The sequence below is a fragment of the Gastrolobium bilobum genome, unplaced genomic scaffold (assembly GCF_033153095.1).
Source record: "Gastrolobium bilobum isolate Gb01-03AN ecotype WA unplaced genomic scaffold, APGP_CSIRO_Gbil_v1 utg144645, whole genome shotgun sequence".
Classification (NCBI taxonomy): Eukaryota; Viridiplantae; Streptophyta; class Magnoliopsida; order Fabales; family Fabaceae; genus Gastrolobium; species Gastrolobium bilobum.
Genome location: NW_026897282.1, coordinates 4,759 through 30,310, shown reverse-complemented (window position 1 = coordinate 30,310; position 25,552 = coordinate 4,759). Strand labels below are relative to the sequence as shown.

Sequence of the window (25,552 nt, the reverse complement as noted above, 5' to 3'; positions counted from 1 at the left end):
ATATCTTTTTCTTATCGATTATGACATCATTATCATTAGCCAAGTTGAATTACTCAATTTATTTCAAAACATTGCCTGTATGTAAATTGCAAATAGACAGCTAACTGAAATACCTCAATATATAATAAAAGTGAGTATCTAAAATCACGGAACTACAACACGTAGTCAGGACATAATCCTGATACATTATTACAACTCAAATCTAAACTAAGAAATAGTCAATCAATGTGGCATGGACCAATCCCCATGCTCACCAAATAAGGCAACAAAGCCAAACATAGTCTCAATGACAGCAACATAATAATAACAAGCTAATAGCATATCATTAGCAGATATAATCCAGCATCCAAACATATCATCATATAAACAGCAATATCAGCTAAGCTTCGGTCTCCTACCGCTAGAGGTCTCAACTCCTGCAATACCTGAACCTGAAAATGGTGCCCCAAACGTGGGGTGAGATCTCTAAACAGAAATCTCAGTAAGACAAGGGGTCCTCAATGATATTCCACCCCAAGCTCACATACATGTGCAATATAAGTTCTAAAAGCAGTTTAACAGTATAAGTTCTAAAACAGTGCAATGCAGCAGATAATCATGTCATGTATGTTATAACCATTCTACTGATCAGAGAAGTGCAGGAATACATCTATTGCTTTACGTTTCATGTCTTTAGGCTTCTCACAAAGCCATAAGCCCTTACTCACTTGATTCTGACTTAGGTTATTCATTACAGAAGTCTACATAAGCCAATCATGGGTCCACTAATCCAAAATGGAATTCTGTATGAACAGTACCGTTACAGTTCTCGAAAACCCAGAATATCTAGATATTTGTCGGGGACATATCCGGATATCCCATCCGGATATCATATCCGAATATCAACAGACCCCGTATCTGGATACCAATATTCGGATATTATATCCGGATATTTCGTGACATAATGCAGTTTCTGCATTTCACGAGATATCACTCCAAAGGTTCGGTTTTTAACACTTTAAAACGTTAAAGCATGTATCTTTAAACCCCTCTAGGTTAGTTATCACGTTGGTTACTTGTTTAACTCATTAACATACAAAGACTCAACCTTTAACCTAAGAAAACTCAAGATCAAGGTAGGGAACATACCTAAAGCCGGTCTACTGTCGGAGAAGCTCGTCCTCTCACTCCTAAGTACACTTCTCATGAGTTCTTCCTGCACATTGCACTTTGACCATCGGAATGATCTTGCTCCTCAGCTTCTTCTCGCCACGATCGAGAATCTTGAGTGGTTCGACGGGAATTTTCAAGTTCTTCCGAACTTCCACATCATCCGGTTGCACCACGTGCGAAGGATCTGCTATGTACTTCTGAAGCTGAGACACGTGAAACACGTCGTGGATATTGGCCAAGTTCGGAGGCAAGGCAAGCCGGTAGGCAATACTCTACTAAGGATCTGATATGGCCCAATGAATCTCGGGCTCAACTTCCTCCCTCCGAGGGCCCGACCAACACCGGTGACAAGTGAAAGTCTCACAAACACGTACTCACCCTCACTGAATTCCAGTGGACGATGTTTGACATCGTAGTAACTCTTTTGGCGATTCTGCGCCTGCTTTAGTTTATCTCTGATCATCTGGATCTGCTGGGTAGTATCTTGGACAAAGTCCAAGCCAAACAACTCCTTATCTCCAACCTCAGACCAGCAGGTAGGAGTCAGACACCTCCTACCATACCACGCCTCGTAGGGTGCTATGCCCAGGCTAGCATGGAAACTGTTGTTGTACGAAAACTCCACCAATGGTAGTTACCTATCCCATGCAGAACCTGCTCCAAAGAGCAAGCCCTCAACATGTCCTCCAAGGTCTGGATGGTCCGCTCAGTCTGTCCGTCAGTCTGAGGGTGATAGGCTGTACTCAATCTCAATTGAGTACCAAAAGCTCCCTGCAGCGCCTCCCAGAATCGAGATGTGAACTTCAGGTTCCTATCACTGATGATACTCTCGGGCACCCCGTGAAGCCTCACGATCTCGCGAACATAAAGTTTGACCAATTTCCCTAAAGAGAAGCTCACCTTTTACTGGAAGAAAATGGGCAGACTTCGTCAGTCTGTCCACAATGACCTAGAAAGATTCACAACCAGCCTGAGTCTTAGGCAAACCTATCACGAAGTCCATGAAAATGCTCTCCCATTTCCACTGCGAAATCTCACGAGGTTGAAGCTTACCAGACGACTTCTGGTGTTCTATCTTCACCTTTTGGCAAACAAACATTTGGACATGAAAACAACAATGTCCTTCTTCATTCCAAGACACCGTCCTGGTTCTTCACAAAGTCCAGGAACTCTCTCTGCACTTGCGCCTCTTGGATCTATTCCATGAGCTCAAACTCAACTCTCACAGCCTTCGTCTCGATAAGTGCATCCCCAAACAAGGAAGTCACCGTCAAAACTCAAAACTTCTCAAAAACATCAGAACGACCTTCAATTTTCTGGGATCATCAGTCACTTCTCAATAGAGGTGACCTGACCCCAGATACTCTAATACACACAAAACTTGAGTGAGTTTGGTTCTATTCCATGACTCTAACATCGACAAGACTTACAAATTAACAATTCATTATTTTCAAAATAAATTCATATTCCTTTCACAGTACGAAATCATAATTATGTTCATTTCTACCAATACATGTTAGTTAACATGCTCATTCACATAGTAACGTACCTTAGTTCACGTACACCTGCAAAATTTTCAATTTCAATAACATAATAAATCAAAAACTCTATGCAACAGTATACCTCAATCTCCATGGCATCTGCAAAATCAAGAGTCAATTAAAGGTGAATAACATTGATACATTACAACAGTTTATCATACTTATTTCATGATTTACACTACCCATGGTGTTAGCATGCCAACTACTTATAAAGCATATCAATAATCAACATAAGAACCTAGAGTCATGGAGACCACTCAACCCACAAACTACTTGTACATGTACAAGATTCGCATATACAAGATCGCGCGTGGCCTTGCCACAAGGTCCAAGTGTTACACACTTGAATTTCCTTGAAGAGAATTTCCCATTCTTAAACAAAGCACCATCACAATAATGTAATGACATAAGGCATCTTACCTTACAACAAAATGACCGGTGCTCCCCATGGAGACACGCTCGGTCGAAAGAAGTCTTTCGCTGAAAGATCCTCACTATGCTCCTACAACTCCACCAACTCTAGTGGCGACATCCGATACGGAGCTAATGAAATAGGCCCCACACCAGACCACAAATCTATGGAGAACTCTATCTCCCTCTGTGGTGGAAACTCAGGAATCTTCCCAGGGAACACCTCGAGGAATTTCCCCACCACAGGAATGCCAGTGATATCCTCCTATGTCCCACTCACCAAACCTCCCAACATGGCATAACCAAATGTCCCTGCTCGCAAGGCTCTCCTAGCCTGCATCACAGAAACAAAAGGCGAGGAACTGACTGTGGAATCACACGGAGACACATCACTCGCTACACATAGCAATCAATCATCACACAATTTCTGGACAACCAATCCATGCCCAGAATGATTTCCAGATTAGCCATCGGCAATCCAATCAGATCTACCGAGTAGTCACGGTCATCCCACTAAAACACGACATCTCGATGTACAGTGGTAGAATCACACTTTTCTCCGATGGCGGTGGTCACCCGCAACGGTGGAGAAAGCCCAGACATGGGCAATTCAAGCCCCACAGCAATCGGGGTTGCAATAAAAGAATGCGTAGCCCCAGAGTCAAACAATGCATCAACAAAAGATCCACCAATGGAAACAGTACCTCTGACAAGGTTCGGAGCTCGGTCCGACTGCTGGCGATCCAACGTATACACACGCCCAGTGGCTGGTGGCACAACGAGTGCTGCTGTAGCAGTCAAAGGAACCATCTGTATCGGAACTGCCTGAATCGCTGCAGCCCTCGCCGTCGACGACGGACAGTCTCGAGAGTAGTGGCCCTCCTTGCCACAATGAAAACAGATCAACTGACCAGTAGCACAACGTCCTGCATGCTCCTTTCCGCACCCCGCACATCTAGGAGTGGAAGGAGGTCTAGCAAAACCTCCTTGCTACGAAGAAGTCTTCTCGAACTGACTAGGCGCCTGCCTAGCAGCTAACTGCTTCTCGTTTCCCTTTCCAACAAACTTCCTGTCTTTCCAGGAAGTGGAACTACCAGTTCCTTTCACCTCCGCTACATTGGCCCTCTTGGCCTTGCTCACAATGCAGACGTCCTCAATGTCTCGACACTGCTGAATCAAAGTGCCGAAATCTCTGGATGCAGCTACAACAATCCTGTCATCTATCTCCTCATTAAGTCCCCTACGGAACTTAGCAGCCAAAAACATTAGAGTAGGCATAGCCATCCGAAAGTGTGCAAACTTCACCAGCTGATTAAACTTAGCCAGGTACTCGTCAACAGACAACGATCCCTGCACTAAACTGTCGAACTCCCTCTGCTTCCTCTCCTGCGCATCATAAGGGAAGTACCGACCCAGAAATCAATCTTCAAAGAATGGCCATGTCATCACATGACCCTGCATCTCAAAGGTGTGAGAGGTGTTCGTCCACCACTCATGAGCATCGCCCTCTAGCAAGTACGTCGCAATCATCAGCTTCTGCGGGTTGGTGCACTGCATGACTCTGAAGATCTTATCCAACGCCTGTAGCCATCCACGTAGGGTTCCATCACCCCAATCAAAGGAGTGGCACCCTCAACGTGACTCTGGCTAACATCCTGAAGACTAGGTGAAGGCGGCGGTGGTGGCGGTGGCGGTGAGAATTGACCCTCGTTGCGGCCAGCTCGCATCTCCTCCAAGATGACCCTCATCATGGTCAAGTTCACCAGTCTATTTGCCTCAAGGACATCTTCTGTGGCCTTCCAGTTTGCCTCTCGAACGATGTCTATCATTGCCAAGTTGGCCAATATAGTGGCCTCCTGATCGGCTAGTCTAGCCGCCTGCATCTCAGCCAATGCAATCAGGACAGGATCCGACTGATCCTCGTTCGTCTCGCGGTTTCTCCTAGGCATTACCATGATTCTGCATAAGTTACACAAAGAATGAGTTGATTAGGCCCACGCGATGTGGTCACACATGCATCATCATTGTAAAACCCAAAAGAGGAAACACACAAGACAGGCTCGCAATGAAACATCCTAAGTTATTGCAATACATACAGACTTTTCCCTATAAAGTGCTCTGATACCAAACAACTTAATACCCCGTGTATACCCGGTTTGTTAACATGTCATCGTATTAAGCCACGCTTAATTAAAAAGGCGAAATATCTTTTCCTTATCGATTATGACATCATTATCGTTAGCCAAGTTGAATTACTTAATTCATTTCAAAACATTGCCTATATGTAAATTGCAAATAAACAGCTAACTGAAATACCTCAATACATAAATAACTGTGAGTATCTAAAATCACGGAACTACAACACGTAGCCCGGACATAATCCTGATACATTATTACAACTCAAATATAACCTATGAAATAGTCAATGAATGTGGCGTGGACAATCCCCATGCTTACCAAATAAGGCAATAAAGCCAAACATAGTCTCAACGACAGCAACATAATAATAACAAGCTAATAGCATATCATCAGCAGATATAATCCAGCATCCAAACATATCATCATATAAACAACAATATCAGCTAAGCTCCGGCCTCCTGCCGCTAGAGGTCTCAACTCCCGCATTACCTGAACCTGAAAATGGTGCCCCAAACGTAGGGTGAGATCTCTAAACAGAAATCTCAGTAAGACAAGGGGTCCTCAAGAATCTTCCACCCCAAGTTTACTTACATGTGCAATATAAGTTCCAAAAGAAGTTTAACAGTATAAGTCCCAAAATAGTGAAATGCAGCAGATAATCATGTCATGTGTGTTATAACTATTCTACTGATCAGAGAAGTGCAGGAATACGTCTATTACCCACACAGTACACGCCCATGATGTACCCACCTACAGGACCACCCCATGGCTTCCTGTCTAGGCGAAACACCACATACATATCATAAAGCAATTGCACTTAACAACTCAATAGCATTTCAATAAAACAGTACATGAAAACATATCATGCATATAACCATCCCCCTATGGGACATGGTGGAACAAACAATGGCTAAACCGAGGACACAAAAGCTTACCTTGCAAGCTAACAATCCAAGCCAGCCAGGAGTCCAACCAAGTTCAAAGCCCAAACACAGCAGAATCACAATCTATTTACGACCAGCAAACGTATCAATATTCAACTCAACAAGCATAAGACATAAAGACAATGCCTTTCCTTTATGTTTCATGTCTTTAGGCTTCTCACAAAGCCATAAGCCTTTACTAACTTGATTATGACTTAGGTTATTCATAACAGAAGTCCACATAAGCTAATCATGGGTCCACTAACCCAAAATGGCATTCTATATGAACAGTACCGTTACAGTTCTCGGATACCCAAAATATTCGGATATTTGTCTGGGATATATCCAGATATCCCTTTCGGATATGCATATCCGGATATCCATATTCGGATATCAACAGACCCCATATCCGGATATTTTGCGACATAATGCAATTTCTGCATTTCACGAGATATCACTCCAAAGGTTCGGTTTTTAACACTTTAAAACGTTAAATTATGCATATTTAAACCCCTCTAGGTCAGTTATCACGTTGGTTACTTGTTTAACTCATTAACATGCCAAGACTCAACCTTTAACCCAAGAAAACTCAAGATCAAGGTAGGGAACATACCCAAAGCCTCAAAACAGAAGCTTGAAGTGCTCTTGGAGCTCTCCCTTCAGCCCCAAAGGTTCTGACTTGCAAGTGTACGAAAATGGCACACCACCAAGGTTCCTCCTTACCAAAAATGGCTTCTTGGACCAACACCAACAAGACACAAGCTCTCAAACAACTCAAACAATGAAGTCAGCGCCACAACTCCTACGTATAGTGGTTAAACAACCAGAAAAGGCTCTCACTCTCCCTCACAAGACCAACTCTTACTCAACAATGGTGTTTTGGAGAAGGTTTCATGGAGAAAGGTGGCTCCTTGGTCTCAAAATGGAGAAGAGAAGACAATAAAGAGGTGGAGGCTGCTCAGCTGAAGGTCTCCCACGTAGAAGGCACTAAACAATGACCTAGGATCATGTGCCAAGGCTATTTATAGGCCACTTAAGTCTTAATCGTACTGTATTAGCGCTAATAGCTACGCTTAGCATTTTAATCCCAAACTTAAGATTCTGAACCTACTTATTTTTCTAAGATTTTTCATATTTTTATTTTATTTTTTCCAGCACCTTTCTGATATGCGCTTTTCCATAGCCAATATCACTTCTGGCACCAGTTCTCATTATTTTAACATGAAACTTGTTATCACAGTCCTATATATTATTCTAGGAATATTCATGCACTTATTATAATTTTCCGAGATACTTCATCGGTACGCATTTATATCGAGTAGCAGAACCGATATCTGCACTTTTCGTCAGAAAAGTGACTTTCAGCATTATTAATTACTTACCATAATTATTTAAGCCTTCTCATAATTATTAGGGTCAATTATGGAATTATTTTCTAATTTCTCATAATTCATTAATTAACTTCCTTAATTAACGGTGCGAGTTCTTACATCCAGCACCGTCAATATAACAGTAAAACGGTCCTTGGAGAATCTCTCTACCTCACACATGTATGTATGTATGTATGTCAATTGTGCAAATAGCTGTCTAATATTCCTGCTAGTGCCTCACACATCCTCAGAATACACCCGACAATATCCTAACAATCCCTCGGGGTAGACATACCTTAAACAGGAGGTTCTAGACAAATAATCGTATAGCCAGAGAATAATGTATGATTTACGCAACCGTGTAACATATATAGGAATTACACAACCGTGCCACCTACCTGTGTAAGATTCCCTCTTACACCGCACCACAAACATCACACATTATGCATTACATTCAATTTTTTGCATAACCATATATAAAACCAAAACCCACCACCGGGCTTAGTGGAACAATAAGGGATCAATTCCCAAGGTCCGAAAGCTTATTGCAAGCGCTTTCCAACCAAATGCTTTCTTCTAAAGCATAACAATTCCACCCACAAGAAATTTACAACAACCTTAATTCTCAAACGGTTTGAAATTGACAGTTACGTGAGACAGTGTGTAAATTATGTGTCTGTTAAGGAAATTTAGTTAGTTGAATCATGAAAATATCATGATAATAGATGTAAGGATACAATTCATGCCTAACAAGTCAATTAGAACCTAAAAAGGACATAAGTTGTGTTTAGAGACAAAAATACAGAAATTGTGTAATGGGGGTATTTTGTTAATTTTGCAAACTAGATCTGATCTGAGTTCTGACAGCCTAGTTAAATTCTCTGGTAAGTTCTAAGGTTTGTATATGTGTTTAAATTAAATAATTGATGTGTAGAATAATTTAAATAAATAGGTCAAAGATTGATTAATTAAAAAGTCAACTAGTTTAAAAAGTAAGCTCAAACTTTACACCTAGGATTAATCTTTGGTCAACGATGATTGTCTTGCTTTCTATGCTATTTGTGATGTGTAATTATGTTATTTTATGATTTGTTGGTCAAAGATTCAAGTGTGTGATGTGTAAATTGAAAACCAATAAAAATCAAGTTACTTTATACTTTGAAAAAGTCAAAAATTGTTGCTATTCCTCCTCCCACTTGTAGAAGTCGGTTCATGCCTTATTTTTCCCCATTTCCACGATGCAAAATCTGATGGAAATGAAGCTTGGCTTGTCTTGAAAGCTTGGTTAAAGTTTGATAAAAATATCCAAGTTAAAAAGGTGAAAAAGTCATAAAACTAAAGCTTTAAACCTTTTAATTTAAAACCACTTATCATCTTATTTTTCTTTCTTCAAGACACATAAATATCTCTTCTTCTCCTCCTCCATGACCTTAGCATCCATGGCGAGTGAGAGCTTGAGAGAACTTAATTTCTAGTCATAATTTCAAGAAAGTTTCAACATGAAAAAGATTCCTTGTGAGCAAAAGCCCTAAAACCATACACCTTCTAGCCTTGTATTGAGTGAGATAATCCCTTTTAAAGGTTGAATATGGATGCTACACTTTGGTGTTTTGGATGTGTTTTGTTTGGTTTTTATGTTGGAAAAAGCTTAAGGTTACCTAAAGGAAGCTATACAAGGTAATTGCTAACAACTTTGTTGATTGGATGATAATTTATGAATATTTGTGTTCTTGTATTCAATATGAATTTCTATGTATGTTGATGATGAATTATGAAGTGGTTTTGTTTTGGAAATTAGTTGTTTAATCTTGTAAATTGAAGACAATATCTTGAATTCTTGAAAAATTGCAAGAATCAAACGTAACTCTAACCTTTCAATTTCGGCCATAAATAGTAAATTAGGGTTTGATATGATTTGATGATGCTTACATGTTAATTGATGTGGTGTTATGTTTAATTGATGATTTAAAGTTTAATTAATGGTTTATAAGTTAAGAAAAATGCTTGCAAAGTGTTGATGTTCAAGTTGTAAATTTGACTATACATACTAAGTGTGTGATAATGATATGATGGTATATGATTGATGATGGAATTAAAGTTGTGTGATGATTTGTTAATGAATTGTATGATTAAAATACAAAGAAATCCTAAGTCTTTAATTATGCATCAATTCGGCCAAGTGTAGTTAATTTAGGGTTTGTGTGCAAAATGATCAATTGAATGTTTGTAGCATGAATTCAATGTGTGTATGATGGTGTGGTGTCACTTGATTAAAGTTTGAATGCATAAAAGTCATGAAATTTAACTATGCACGATTCGGCCATTTCAAGTTAATTGGGTATCCATGTTGTATAATTTAATTTGAATGATGGTATATGTATTTGATGTATAATAAAGTGTAAGTGAATGGTTGGTTTAAGAGTTTGAACTTGTGAAAGTAATTTGACACTTAAAGTATATAAAATCAATGATTTGAAAGCTAAATTCTTGTATATGCTTTGATGCATGATTAAATGTTAATGTGGTGTAAAGAATGACGAATGAGAAACATGAAAATGTGTGTGATGTGTTGTGTATGATTCGACCATGTTGGGTAAATTTGGTTAAAATTGAAGTTAATTGATAACTAACCCATAAAGTCTTAAATGAAGAGTGTGTAAGTAAGTTTGAATGATTAAGTCTCTAATTGGTAATATGTGGTTATAGGTTTAACTTAATATTAAGTTTAAAGATAGGTTGACTTGTGGCATGGGCATGAATTGTTACGAGTGAATTTGTAAAGAGTGTAATGTGGATTGCAAAAGATATGAATCTTGTGTTACAGGTTGTTGTGTGTATGTCAAATCTGATGTATATCTGGATACAGGAGTGAATCGGGAGATGTAGTGATTCCTGATCAGTGTTCGGAGGGTTTGACTTGATTACTTGTTGTACAAGTAAGCTTGATAGGAGCTATTAGAGGTAAGCTTTTGGTTTAGGAGGATTCTTCCACTTTGTTTGTTCTAACAGGATTTTATTATCTTGGAGGTATATTTGTATGTTTGTGTTTTGTGATAGTCGGATATATAGTGTAGTTGCATTCATAAAGATTATAACATGTTTTGATGTGATATGTTTTGTGGTATATAGGTTCTTGTACAATGAACATTTTTAGATAGGCCATGCTTGCACCTGAACTGGTTGGCTCTGGTTGCTTTTGAGATTTAATTCCTGGAGTTATCTGTGCAGACGAGTAGTCTGATATTATTTTGTGACTATATGATGTATGTTATACTATGTATCCGACCTTTTATACAGGAAAGTGAACTCATGGATGGAGACTTCTCCATAAATCTTGAGTTTTCTATATTTTATTTCTCACCCCGTGTTGTGGGGATATATTTCAGGTATTCCAGCAGTTGTTGAGCAGTCATCTCAGGGAAAGAGGCCTGTGCAGAGTGGCTAGTGTTGGAGTTGGATTTTGCATTTTGATCTGTGTGTGTATATATATATATATACTTTTCGAGGCATATGTAGTATCCATGCATGTTACCAGTTGTTATCTTTTTGAAAGGCATGTTTAGCCTTAATTTGACTATCAGTAATGAAGTATGAATTTCTGTATGTAATTGCGTATTGGCTTTAAGCCATAGTTCAATACGAGGTATTTCAGTATGTGTTGTATCTGCTGCAATTTAAGATTCGCAGGTTTAATTGTGTTCAGGACTGACACTGATTTAGATTCTATGTGAATTCATGGATGAATTCTAAGTCTGATAGTGTTTAATTATGTTTTGTGTAGATTTTCTGTATTACAAGAATTTGGATTTATCCGAATTATAGTCGTTATGTTGCCATAGGTTTTCTATTCGGAATGGTCTCTATATTTGGATGGAATATATTTTTCCAGTATAGATATAACTAGAATAGACATAAGTAGATCGTTCAAGAAATTTGTACAGGTATGGGACTGTGCAAATCATAATATTCGGAATTAAGTTTTGTATGTGGCAATATGGGGAATTATAGGTAATGCGTTAATTGTCAACAAAATGTAAATCAGAACGTTAATAGGATAAAAGAAAAAGTTTATTCGTATTTTTTTTATATAACTAGAATAAATACGCATGTTAAGCCTTTTGCTTAATTCATAATTTGTAGAGCGCTAGTGTACCATATGTAGGTTAACTCACCGGCTGCAGACAAGGTGTTACATTTATGGTATCAGAGCAGTTTGGTCTAGGAAATTCCTTTCGTATTACCAATTTGATGTTATGAGTAGCTTTTAGATTGTTACTATGAGTATGCATGTGTGATCACTAAGTGTGGGCTTGATCAACTCATTTCTTTGTGTGACATGTGCAAAATCATGTTACCTCCTAGAAGGACTTGGGGAACATCTAATCCATCGCTGGATCCAACAACTATAGCTTTGGCTGGTATTCAATAAGTAATGGAAGCGAATACGCAGGCAGAAGCTGAAATCAACAGGCATGCATATCAGGCTATGTTGAACGAGAACAGGGTGAATAATCAGAATATGTTTCGGGCTATGCTAGAAGAGTTTAGGACGGGTGGAAATGCTTATCCGCCACCACCTCCACAACCTCAACCGTCGCCACCTCCCCCATCTCATCATACGTTTCCTATGTTAGGTGATGATAGTGAAGTAAGTCATCAAGGAAATGCTGGACATGAAGAATCTAACCATGACGCGGGTGTTGTACAACCGCAGATGATTAAGGATGATGATGAAGCTATGGAAAGACAGTTGAACGCTTTCAGGAAACATTAGCCTCCGCCGTTTAAGGGTGGATATGATCCGACAGAAGCTGCTAGATAATTGCAAGCCATGGATAAGATTTTTAAAGTTATGAGATCCAAAGATCCACAAAAATTGGTGTTTGCTACGTATATGTTACAGGATGATGCAGATGACTGTAGGATGAATATCTTTTTTTTTTTTTGGAGTTACCCAACCCTAATTACCTCTTTGTAGGATGAATATCTCACAACCTTTAGAGAAACAAGGTTAGCAGATTACTTGGGATTTGTTTGAAGGTCTTTTCTTAGACATGTATTTTACTAGAGAAGCTAAGGAAAGTAAGGAGAAACAATATCTGGAGCTGAAGCAGGGAACAATGATTGTTGATCAATATCTGGCTAAGTTCAATGAACTGGTAAAGTTTGATCATTACAGGAAGGTTTTACCTACTCTTGTTGAACAAGCAGTGAAGTTTCAATGGGGTTTATCTGAGATGTTGGCAAAGAAGATTTCAGGTTATGCATCTAGAGACTTTCCTACTCCAAATAAGCAATGTAAGTATGTAGAAGAAGTTTATGGCGCGTATAAGAAATCAACTGAGGTGAAGGAAGTAACTACTAAAGCTGGACCGAGCAAAGTTCCTTTCTGGAAAAGAAATAAAGGCATGATTTTTCAAGCGAGATAACCTGGTGATAAATTTTAAAGGACTTGGAAACCATAGAATGGTAATCCTAAACATATTCCAAAATGTGCCAAGTGTGGTAAAAATCATTTCGGTTGTTGATTATCAACTTTTGACATCAAATTAGTCTTTTAATGTTGAATTAAATTTATACGAGATAAAATTATTACTTATGACAGAGCTTGAGATTTTAATTTTATTTTTCATAATTTTGATTTATTTTGAGGTTATATTAATTTTTATAATAATAAAATTTATCCCAACCCCAAAATGATTATCTCCCTTAACATGAAAAATGCTATACCATTTATTGTTTTTTTGTGTGGATAAACCAGTCCTTCATTGGTATTATATGAATATTTTTATATATTTATTATCAAATAATGAAATTGATAATATGTAACTTTTTATCATAAAATTGAGATTTCAATTTAAATTAAGGGAGGTGTATTGGATTAGGATTTTAAAAGATTTTTTTGAGATAAAAAATCTTATAGATTTTAAAAGACTATTTAGAATTGGAGGAATTTTAAATGCTTTTTTAAAAGACTTTTTTTTACAATCAAGATTTCATTATTAAGTATCTGTGTTGTGATAAGATGAGGAATGCAGGGTTTGAGCGTGTTATTAAGTATTTTGATGAAGATGGTGATGGTAAGATTTCTCCCTCTGAGCTAAGTAACCGGGTAGGCATGATGGGTGGTGAGTTATTGTTTAAAGAAGCTGAAATGGCTATTGAAGAATTGGATTCTGATGGTGATGGGTTGCTGAGTTTGAATGATTTTGTTGTGTTGATGGAAGCAGCAGGGGAAGAGGAGAAGTTGAAGGACTTGAGAGAAGCTTTTCAAATGTATAATGATATTGAAATGTGTGGGTTTATAACACCCAAAAGCTTGAAAACGATGCTTGGCAAGTTAGGAGAATCAAAATCCGTGGAGTAATGCAGAGTGATGATTGGTCACTTTGATTTGAATGGAGATGGGGTGCTTAGCTTTGAAGAATTCAGAATCATGATGCAGTGATGTTGTCTACATTTATTGTTCAAGGCTTCAATCGGTATGGAGGGTTGGATTTGATTCATTTATTTGTACACATTTTCAGTCTATAGATTCGTTGTTTTGCTTTTGTAAAGATCCACACTGCATTGATTAGCTTCATGTATTACTTTGCTTTGTGACTACGTTTTGTGATGCTGTTTCACTTTTGTCCCATTCTCTTCACCTTCATAAATAGCATTAGACGTCAGTAGTGGAATAATCAAAATCTGATGATAAGTTATCTGCAGTAAGCCCAATACGACGTTATTTTGAGACAAAAATCATTTTGTTTTTGTAATTTTAATTTATTTCAGGGTTATAATAGTCTTTATATTTATAATTTTTTAATATTGCAATACTAAAACAACGTCGTTTTGAGAATAAATGCAGATAACTTATCTGCAGTAACTACAGAAATATTTTTCCTTTTTTTTAAAGTTAAAATTATTTTGCATTTCAAAGAATATATAAAAAGAATTTTGTTAGTTAAAAATAATGTTTGAATATTAAAATTAATAAATATATTTTATCTATAAATTTACTATAAAAGATATGTGATGGTAATCATGATGGTGTAGTTGGGGAGAAATTTAACTTTTGCTTCAAACTTTTTCGTAAATAAGAAATCTTGGTTGTAACTGTGGAACCAATGCACTCAAAATGAAGATTTGAATAGTGCATATTTGAACTGAAAAAAGAAAGTGCATATTTGAGTAATGGGTGCAAATGGAAGAGATAGTAGTATAACCCAGAAGAGGCATAATATAAGAACTAGTAGCCAAACAATAGTAGCAACTCTGTGTGATAATTTTGTGTTCTTATATATGCCCCAGAGAATATTAGTCACATTTTGTGTTCTTCTGAATGGGACTGCTTGGATTCCTCACTCACAGAATCATCATCTTGTATGACGTTACATTCTCAGGCTTATCGCCTAGGTAGAACATGTAACACCCTGTGTGCACCCGGTGTATTAATCATATCATGGTAATATGCACAGCTAAATAAATGCGGAAGCTAACTTTTTTCAATTATGAAACTTAACATATTTACCAAGTGGATTTACTTAATTCTTTTTCAAAAGCCGCCTGTATGTAAATTATAATAAATAACTATACTGAATAACCTAATAACATAAATAATATATCAAGTCACGGAACTACAACACGTAGGCCGGACATGTCCTGATACAATAATACAACTCAAGTCTGAATACACATAGCTTATACCAATGTGGCATGGACAACCCTCATGATCACAAAATAAAACAACATAATCATCACGTCTCAAGTACAATAGTCATATAATATCAGGGCATAGTCATATCCTAACATAACAGTCAAAGTATGCAACATATCATAAGCTAAACTCCGGCCTCCTGCCGCAAGAGGTCTCAATCTCAAGAACACTTATACCTGAAAATGTGCCACACATAGGATGAAATTTCTAACAAGAAATCTCAATAAGACAAGGGATCCTCAAGGACTATTCTGCCCCAAGCTCACTTACAAGTATATAATAAGTTCAAAAAGTTAAGTACAATGCATGAACATGCAGAAACAATATCATGATGACAATATATCCAAATACTCCAAAAGTCATGTACCACAATTCATATCTCATATGATGTATGCAAGTGTGGTCCAACTGGCCAGGGAACATGATAGGATTTACATACGTTCGCGACCTATCTAAACATAAGGGTCGCAGCCTTATGTCTCACACCAGGGTCGCATCCTGATCGTGCAAGTAATCAACATCACATCCATACATTACATCAACATGCATATCCACATATCTCAGGCATATATCATTTGCATAAAACATACCATATATATAAACCACCCTCCCATCGAGGTCGGTGGAACAAGTAACTGACCAATCCGAGGACCAGAATCTTACCTGTACTGCCAAAATCCTTATCCAAATGCTCGGTATAAACAGACATACCAATAGTCACACAGTCCGACAAATGCAATCTGTTTTATGTAAAAATATCATTAATAATTTACAAAAAAAAAAAAAAAATATCATTAATAAACAGATCCTACAATTTCATGACATTTAGACTACGTTTTCTTTTTCATTTTGTGACTGCAGGCTTCTTCCTTTATCAAATATTCTAAGATTTTACTATGTTAAACTATACATATTAATATTTTCAATGATATACTTTATGTCTCAATCGGAGTTGTATAACTCCGGTTATATTTTTCGCAAAGTGACTGTTGCAAACTGAATTTCCAGCAACCTAGTCGCGAATTAAAAGTAACACTGAGGTCAAATAACTTATCCAATGTCTACGAAATTTTTCATGGTTGTATCACTATTTGTTAGCTTCACATAGGTCTAAACGGCACCCAATTTGTGTAAACTATGTTCACTGTTGATTCCTGTACTCGGGTAATAGGGTATGTACACGGGTAAGTTGCTCAGAACATCTACCCGGGTAGGGTTGAAGATGTACTCGGGTAGAACATCAGTAGAACCCAGATTTCGATAAAAAATGTCAATTTTTGCAAACCAAAACCACAAATTATCATTTTTATGGTTCATAGAGGTTCAAGTTACCCTTTTAATGTATGTTCTATCTTGTAGTCCACTCAGTTATCATTTTTACTCATTAAACATGTTCAAAACTCAATCTTTTCAACAAAATTCAAGAGAGAGGGTTGAGAGGTATACCCAAGGCTTCTAATACAGAAAAAGAAGGATATTTGAAGACGTTGATGCTACCATCAGCTACTGCCCAACCTCACCCACGAAAATGGTATTCAAGTTTGATTTTTTCTCCATTAAGAGTAGCTCTAGGTGGCCAATGGTGTGTTTGGTTTTTCTTGAAGGCAAAACTATGGAGTTGTGAAGAGAGAAAGGATGGCAGCCAAAATGCACCAGAAAACCCACGTAGAAGAATGCAAAATCTGACCTAGAGAAGTGTGCATTTAGTATTTATAGTACGCTTAAGTTTAATCCATCGGTATTAGCATTAATAGTTACGCTTATCATTTTAATCTCAAACTTCATATTCTGAACCTAGCCATTTTTCTCAGATTTGTCATATTTTTATTATAATTTTCCCAACACTTTTCTGGTACGCGTTTTCACGTTGCCGATATTAGTTCTGACACCAATACTTATTATTATGACTTCAAACTTGATATTCTTGACTTAAATATTATTCTAGAAATATTCATGTACCTATTATAATTTTTCGGGATACTTCACCGATACGCTCTTATACCGTGAAGCAGAACCGATATCTGCACTTTTCGTTAGAAAAATGGCTTTCAACATTATTAAGCCCTTATATTAATTATTCAAGTCTTCCCATATTTATTCTACATCAATTATGGAATTATCTCTTAATTTCATAATTAAATCATTTAAATTCCTAATTTAACAGTGTGGGTTCTTACATAACACCACAAACATATCATTAAGGCACTTGCACTTAACATCTCAATAGCATTTCAATAAACATCATTTCATGAAAACACATCATGCATATAAACCATCCCTCCATGAGGTACGGTTGAACCAACAATGGACAAAACCGAGGACACGAAAGCTTACCTTGCAAGCTAACAACCCGAAGTCAAAGGTCAACACCAGCCCAAGGTCCACAAACAACAAAATCACAATCTGTTTAGACCAGCAATCGTATCAACATTCATATTCTAAAAGTTCATGACACAACGACAACGTTTTCTTTTTCGTTTCATTCCATTAGGCTTCTGCCAAAGCCATAAGCCCTTAATCCAATTGATTCTGACTTCGTTAAATTATTACAGAGGTTCAACTTAACTAATCACGGGTCCACAAACCCTATATACCATTCTGTATGAACAGAGCAGTCACCAACTCGAAATTCTCAGAATATCCGGATATCTCCAAACCCATATCCGGATATTAATATCCGGATATTTCGCAATAGAATGCAGTTTCTGCATTTCGCGAAGATATCCTTCCAAGACTCAGTTTTTAACACTTATACACGTTAAAACATGCATCTTTAAATCCATTTAGACCAGTGATCATGTTAGCTACTTAATCATCTCATTATACATGCCAAGACTTGGCCTTTACATAGAAAACTCATGATCAAAGGTGAGGAACATACCTCAAAGGCTCAAAACAGAAACCACAAGTGCTCTTGGAGCTCTCAAACCAGCCATAAGGTTCTGACTTCAAAGGTCCATGAAAATGGCTATCAAGCAAGGTCCTTTCTCTCCAAAAATGGCTTCTTGCCACCACAAATGTTAAAGAAAAGGCTCCCACAACTCCTACCAAAATTCATCCCCCAACACTCACTCAAAATGATACTCTAACTCAGAAATATATTGCCTTTCAACTTCCCAAGGCTTGAATACACTTACCCATGGTGTTTTTGTGAATAAACCAAGAGGAAAGATGGTCCCTTGGAGGTTCTATGCAGAGGGAAGAAGGGTGGCAATGGGGCTGCTCAAGGCTTCAGAAAAATGGAGGCACGTAGCATGAGAAATTCTGACCTAGAGACTTGTGTCAAGACTATTTATACTCGCATTAAGTTTAATCTCACTGTATTAGCACTAATGGCTCCACTAATCATTGTAATATCAAACTTTAGATTCTGAACCTAGCCATTTTCTAGGATTTTTCATATTTTTATTGTAATTTTTCAGCATTTTGCCGGTACGGGCTTTTACATAGCCGATATTAGTCCTGATGCAAGTTCTCATTATTTTGACTCCAAACTTGGCATACTAGTCCTAAATATTATTCTAGGAATATTCACATACTTATTATAATTTTTTGGGATACTTTATCGGTACGCACTTATACCGTGGAACAGAATCGGTATCTGCACTTTTGTCAAAAAAGTGACTTTCATCATTATTAAGCCCTTATATTAATTATTCAAGTCTTCCCATATTTATTCTATATTAATTATGGAATTATTTTATAAATTTATATTTAAATTAATTAAATTCTTAAATTAACGGTGCGGGTTCTTACATTAATCATAGTTTTCTTTTTAGTCAAAAATTCAGTTTTAATCAATTGAAAATTTTGATTTTGAAGTTTTTCATCATAAGATCTCTGTGGGATGATAATAAGATCTTAAATACCCATATACTACTTGTGGCTGTGTATACTTGCGCATATCTTACATATCCTTTAGCCAGGCCAACACATGTTATATTTATGAAACCTACAATTTTAAAAATGGTCAATCTATATTATTTTGATAAATAGTTGTGAAATTATATTATCTTAATAATTTTTTTTACAAAAAAAAACTAAATCGCTTTGATTAATTTATTCTTTGAATACAAGTTAAGGAAACCCATGGCCATGTTCCTCTGCCTCAACCCAAATCATGTTTACCTTCTTACCTTTCTCAATCCCTTCCTGAACCCAATCGAGGCTTAGTGGAACTTAATTCGGTCGAATTTCGGCGAAAGAGCTTAAACCTTAATTCCTAAATCCATGAATAACTCAAAACGGCCGAAAGGATTGTATACAGAGATGTAAATAAGTTAGCAGACTTAATAGGTATCTATGACTTGAAGCCTATATTATATCAGTTTTGGCCTAGTATACATAATCAAATAAAATAGATTTCAGCTTAAATAGGTCATAAGTTTTTTTTACATGTCGGACCTATAAACTTACAGATCCGCTTATATCTTACTATTTTTTTAAATAAAATAAATAAAATTTATTTTAATGATTTTAAATAATAAAACAATATTATTTTAATTATTCTTTTTAATTATTATTTTTTTAATTATTGAATGTCTAATAGGTTTAAACAGAGGCTTTTTCACCCTTGTGCCCCTTATTAATTAATTAATAACCATTTCACCCCTGATTTGAAACTATCTACCAATCTGCCCATCTTTAATCAACTACCTTGCATTTTTAATCGACTGAATGGCCAAAACAGGCAAAAATGGTTGTTGGGAGATTTAATCGACTAAATCTCCCTATTTAGTCGACTAAATCTCCCAACAGACAACAAAGGAAAACAAGTCAGTATGATTTTTTAATCGATTAAGTAAGGAGATTTAGCCGATTAAATCTCCCAACAACCATTTAGTTGATTAAAAATGCAAAGTAGTCGATTAAAAATGGCAGATTGATAGATAGTTTCGAATCAGGGGAAAAATAGTTATTAATTAATTAATGAGGGGTAAAATGATCAAATAGCCTTTAAACAGACTAACAAGTTTAGGCCAAAATTATTATTTTTTAAATATAGACCATGTTAAACTTATAATTTGGATCTACATAAAGCTAACAGATCATACCATATCTAAAGTATTTTACATTGGTCTGGTCTATTTAAGTTAAAGTCTAGCTCAACTCAGCCTATTTTGACCTCTAATTGTATACTTCAATCCATTGGAATGTACATGTGGCTATAGTGATTTAATAATCTATTTTTTATTTGGTGATATTTCAATCGGTTCATTACTTTATGACTAGTCCGATATAGGACGTGTCCTGGAATTAAGACTTTAAACCTCTCTCAAAAATAATACTAAGAAGTATCGAACATATATTCTCACCCTAACTTGCTCAATTTTCTTTTTTTTTTTGGAAATAATAGAAAATTAAAACAAAACTTGCTCAATTTTCTAATACCAACTGAACTACCATCCTTTTGTTATTCAGTTACGTTATTGTCGTGTTTTCTCCGGCCTAAAATTAAAAGAACGAGTCAAAAGTTAACTAAAATTAAAACTAAAATCTTACATATTAATAAAAGATCAAAATCATATTTAGCTGTCAAATGAGTTGTGAATACGTCACACAACTTAAATTGTATGAATTTTTTAATATAAAGTATACATTTAACACTTGTTATATAAAATATACTATGATTTTCTTAACTAGGCCTAACCCCACTACTAAAATTATGCTTAAGGGAACCTCTCTAGAGAGTGTAAGAGCCTGTTTGAATTATGTTTTGAAAAATGATTTTCAGAATAAAATAATAAAAAAATCTAGTTTGATAAAACTTGTTTTTGTAAAAATAGTTATAAAAATTATAATTATTTTTTAATTTTTAGAATCAAATTTAAAGAATATATATTAGTTGTTTTTATTTTGTGTTTTGACTTTTAACTTTCAAAACAAAAAGAACACATAAAACACCTATTTCATTAACTAGTCTACAAAACAGTTTTTTAAAACAAGAAAATATAAACAATCAAACAAACCCTGAATTTCTCTCATAAGCTGTTTAAGCTCGTACGGAAATTTGTAAGCAAATATTTAAAGAACTATGTTACACTCGTAGGATTATATAAAATATATTATATAGCATTTCCCAAAACTTAACTAAAACAATTGCTACTTGCTTAAAAAAAAACTGCAATCTTAATATGGATAAATATTAGAGGATTATTTTGGAACTCATAGTTTTTTTTTGGGTGCTAGTGTCATTAATTTTGATAAATTATTAAACATCCATCGATTGTTGAGTTTTTTAATATTTACTCATTCCACCATCTAAAGAATTAAAATATCATCATATTATTAAACTTTTTAATTATAAATACATTAAAAAGGTTGTTGAATATCAACTTTTGACAACAAATTAGTCTTTTAATGTTGGATTAAATTTATAGGAGATAAAATTATTTTCTATGACTCCAAAATGATGATATTCCAGAGCTTGGGAATTTTTGTTTTGTTTTGATAATTTTGATTTATGTTGAAATTATATTAATTTTTATAATAATAAAATATTATCCCAACCCCAAAATGAGTATCTCCCATGAAAAATGCTATACCATTTTTTTTTTGTGGATATTAATACCAGTCCTTCATAGATATTAAATGAATATTTTTATATATTTATTATCAAATAATGAAATTGATAATATTTAATTTTTTATGATAAAATCGAATTTCAGTTTAAATTAAGAGAAAGAGAACACTCTAATTAATATTATTGAACAAGTGCCAATTTAATATAGTAGACGAATTCTTTTTTCCAGCAGATAGAAATTCTTATATACACTTAATATGGATATAATATTTTCACACGTCTATCCTTCTAATACCTAATATATATTAAAAATTATTCTTTTTACACGTTGAAGCCTTTCACATCATTTATATTGAATACATCCATTAATCATGATAAAAGGAAAACTAGTAAATGTTTAAGAATTTATTAGGTAACCAGTCTATAAAAAAAATGTAGTTACGAAGCAATTCAATTCACCAAGTAAATTTGACTTCTTTATTTATATACGGTAAAGCGGTATCAACGCGCCTTTGATTTTATTGGTTACCAAGCATTCATTTATTTCATTATTCTCATTTCTGTCTTTTGATCCTTCGTAGCGCGTTTTGCCCTTTTCTTTTCACTTTCCTCTCTTGAATTTTCCGATGCCACTAACATAACGGAAATGGAATACTCCAACCCATTTAGGCAGCTACCATATTGGGGACAACCTTAACGCGAAAACAATACCAACTTGACTTCACAACACAACATATATAATCACCATATCCCTCACAAGATGTTGCATACAATTAGGCCAATACGATTATTACACATATAAGTAATCTTGTGCTTAAAAACTTTACTAGTGTTAATTTTGTAGCAAGTTTATTACAATTATCTGTGTTGTGATAAAATGAGGAATGCAGGGTTTGAGCGTGTTATTAAGTATTTTGATGAAGATGGTGATGGTAAGATTTCTCCCTCTGAGCTTAGGAACCGGGTAGGCATGATGGGTGGTGAGTTATTGTTTAAAGAAGCTGAAATGGCTATTGAAGAATTGGATTCTGATGGTGATGGGTTACTGAGTTTGGATGATTTTGTTGTGTTGATGGAAGCAGCAGGGGAAGAGGAGAAGTTGAAGGACTTGAGAGAAGCTTTTGAGATGTATAATGATATTGAGATGTGTGGGTTTATAACACCCAAAAGCTTGAAAAGGATGCTTGGCAAGTTAGGAGAATCAAAATCCGTGGAGGAATGCAGAGTGATGATTGGTCACTTTGATTTGAATGGAGATGGGGTGCTTAGCTTTGAAGAATTCAGAATCATGATGCAGTGATGTTGTCTACATTTATAGTTCAAGGCTTCAATCGGTATGGGGGGTTGGGTTTGATTCATTTATTTGTACACATTTTTAGTCTATAGATTCGTTGTTATGCTTTTGTAAAGATTCACACTGCATTGCTTAGCTTCATGTATTACTTTGCTTTGTGACTACGTTTTGTGATGCTGTTTCACTTTTGTCCCATTCTCTTCATCTTCAAAATAAATAGCATTAGACGTAACTAGTAGTGGAAAATGAAAATCTCAAGATAACCTGGGCCCCCTTTGGGGGAAAAACTAAAATTCCTTTTCATGCAATAATAAATTTATTTTACAAAAAAAAAGAAATAATAAATTTCTTAGCATCTTTTTTGACTGCGACTAATCTGCGGGCACACTAGGCAGCCCCTTCATTAGTTTTCTTAGCTTTGATCGCAATGAAATAAAGAGCCTCTTTGGCTTGTTTTTTTAAAGTTAAAAATTATTTTAAATTAAAGCTAATAATACTCCATGCAATCTACTATGGTCACCAACCAATAGATGTTCCAGTGTAACACCTCGTATATACCCGATTTGTTAACATGTCATCGTATTAAGTCACACTTAATTAAAAATGCGGAATATCTTTTTCTTATCGATTATGACATCATTATCATTAGCCAAGTTGAATTACTCAATTTATTTCAAAACATTGCCTGTACGTAAATTGCAAATAGACAGTTAACTGAAATACCTCAATATATAAATAACTATGAGTATCTAAAATCACGGAACTACAACACGTAGCCAGGACATAATCCTGATACATTATTACAACTCAAATCTAAACTAAGAAATAGTCAATCAATGTGGCATGGACAATCCCCATGCTCACCAAATAAGGCAATAAAGCCAAACATAGTCTCAATGACAGCAACATAATAATAACAAGCTAATAGCATATCATTAGCAGATATAATCCAGCATCCAAACATATCATCATATAAACAACAATATCAGCTAAGGTCCGGTCTCCTGCCGCTAGAGGTCTCAACTCCTGCAATACCTGAACCTGAAAATGGTGCCCCAAACGTGGGGTGAGATCTCTAAACAGAAATCTCAGTAAGACAAGGGGTCCTCAATGATATTCCACCCCAAGCTCACATACATGTGCAATATAAGTTCTAAAAGCAGTTTAACAGTATAAGTTCTAAAACAGTGCAATGCAGCAGATAATCATGTCATGTATGTTATAACCATTCTACTGATCAGAGAAGTGCAGGAATACATCTATTACCCACACAGTACACGCCCTTGCTGTACCCGCCCACAGGACCACCCCATGGCTTCCTGTCTAGGCGAAACACCACATACATATCATAAAGCAATTGCACTTAACACTCAATAGCATTTTAATAAAACAGTCCATGAAACATATCATGGATATAACCATCCCCCCATGGAACATGGCGGAACAAACAATGGCTAAACCGAGGACACGAAAGCTTACCTTGCAAGCTAACAATCCATGCCAGGTGTCCAACCAAGTTCAAAGCCCAAACACAGTAGAATCACAATCTGTTTTCGACCAGCAATCGTATCAATATTCAACTTAACAAGCATAAGACATAAAGACAACGCCTTTGCTTTACGTTTCATGTCTTTAGGCTTCTCACAAAGCCATAAGCCCTTACTCACTTGATTCTGACTTAGGTTATTCATTACAGAAGTCTACATAAGCCAATCATGGGTCCACTAATCCAAAATGGAATTCTGTATGAACAGTACCGTTACAGTTCTCGAAAACCCAGAATATCTAGATATTTGTCGGGGACATATCCGGATATCCCATCCGGATATCATATCCGAATATCAACAGACCCCGTATCTGGATACCAATATTCGGATATTATATCCGGATATTTCGTGACATAATGCAGTTTCTGCATTTCACGAGATATCACTCCAAAGGTTCGGTTTTTAACACTTTAAAACGTTAAAGCATGTATCTTTAAACCCCTCTAGGTTAGTTATCACGTTGGTTACTTGTTTAACTCATTAACATACAAAGACTCAACCTTTAACCTAAGAAAACTCAAGATCAAGGTAGGGAACATACCTAAAGCCGGTCTACTGTCGGAGAAGCTCGTCCTCTCACTCCTAAGTACACTTCTCATGAGTTCTTCCTGCACATTGCACTTTGACCATCGGAATGATCTTGCTCCTCAGCTTCTTCTCGCCACGATCGAGAATCTTGAGTGGTTCGACGGGAATTTTCAAGTTCTTCCGAACTTCCACATCATCCGGTTGCACCACGTGCGAAGGATCTGCTATGTACTTCTGAAGCTGAGACACGTGAAACACGTCGTGGATATTGGCCAAGTTCGGAGGCAAGGCAAGCCGGTAGGCAATACTCTACTAAGGATCTGATATGGCCCAATGAATCTCGGGCTCAACTTCCTCCCTCCGAGGGCCCGACCAACACCGGTGACAAGTGAAAGTCTCACAAACACGTACTCACCCTCACT

The 25,552-nt window shown here is 36.2% G+C and overlaps 1 pseudogene; it reads left to right on the top strand.

The window, feature by feature from the left end:
- Window positions 1–13,561: 13,561 nt before the first annotated feature.
- LOC133305722 (putative calcium-binding protein CML19) lies at window positions 13,562–23,061 on the top strand (annotated as a pseudogene).
- Window positions 23,062–25,552: the final 2,491 nt, after the last annotated feature.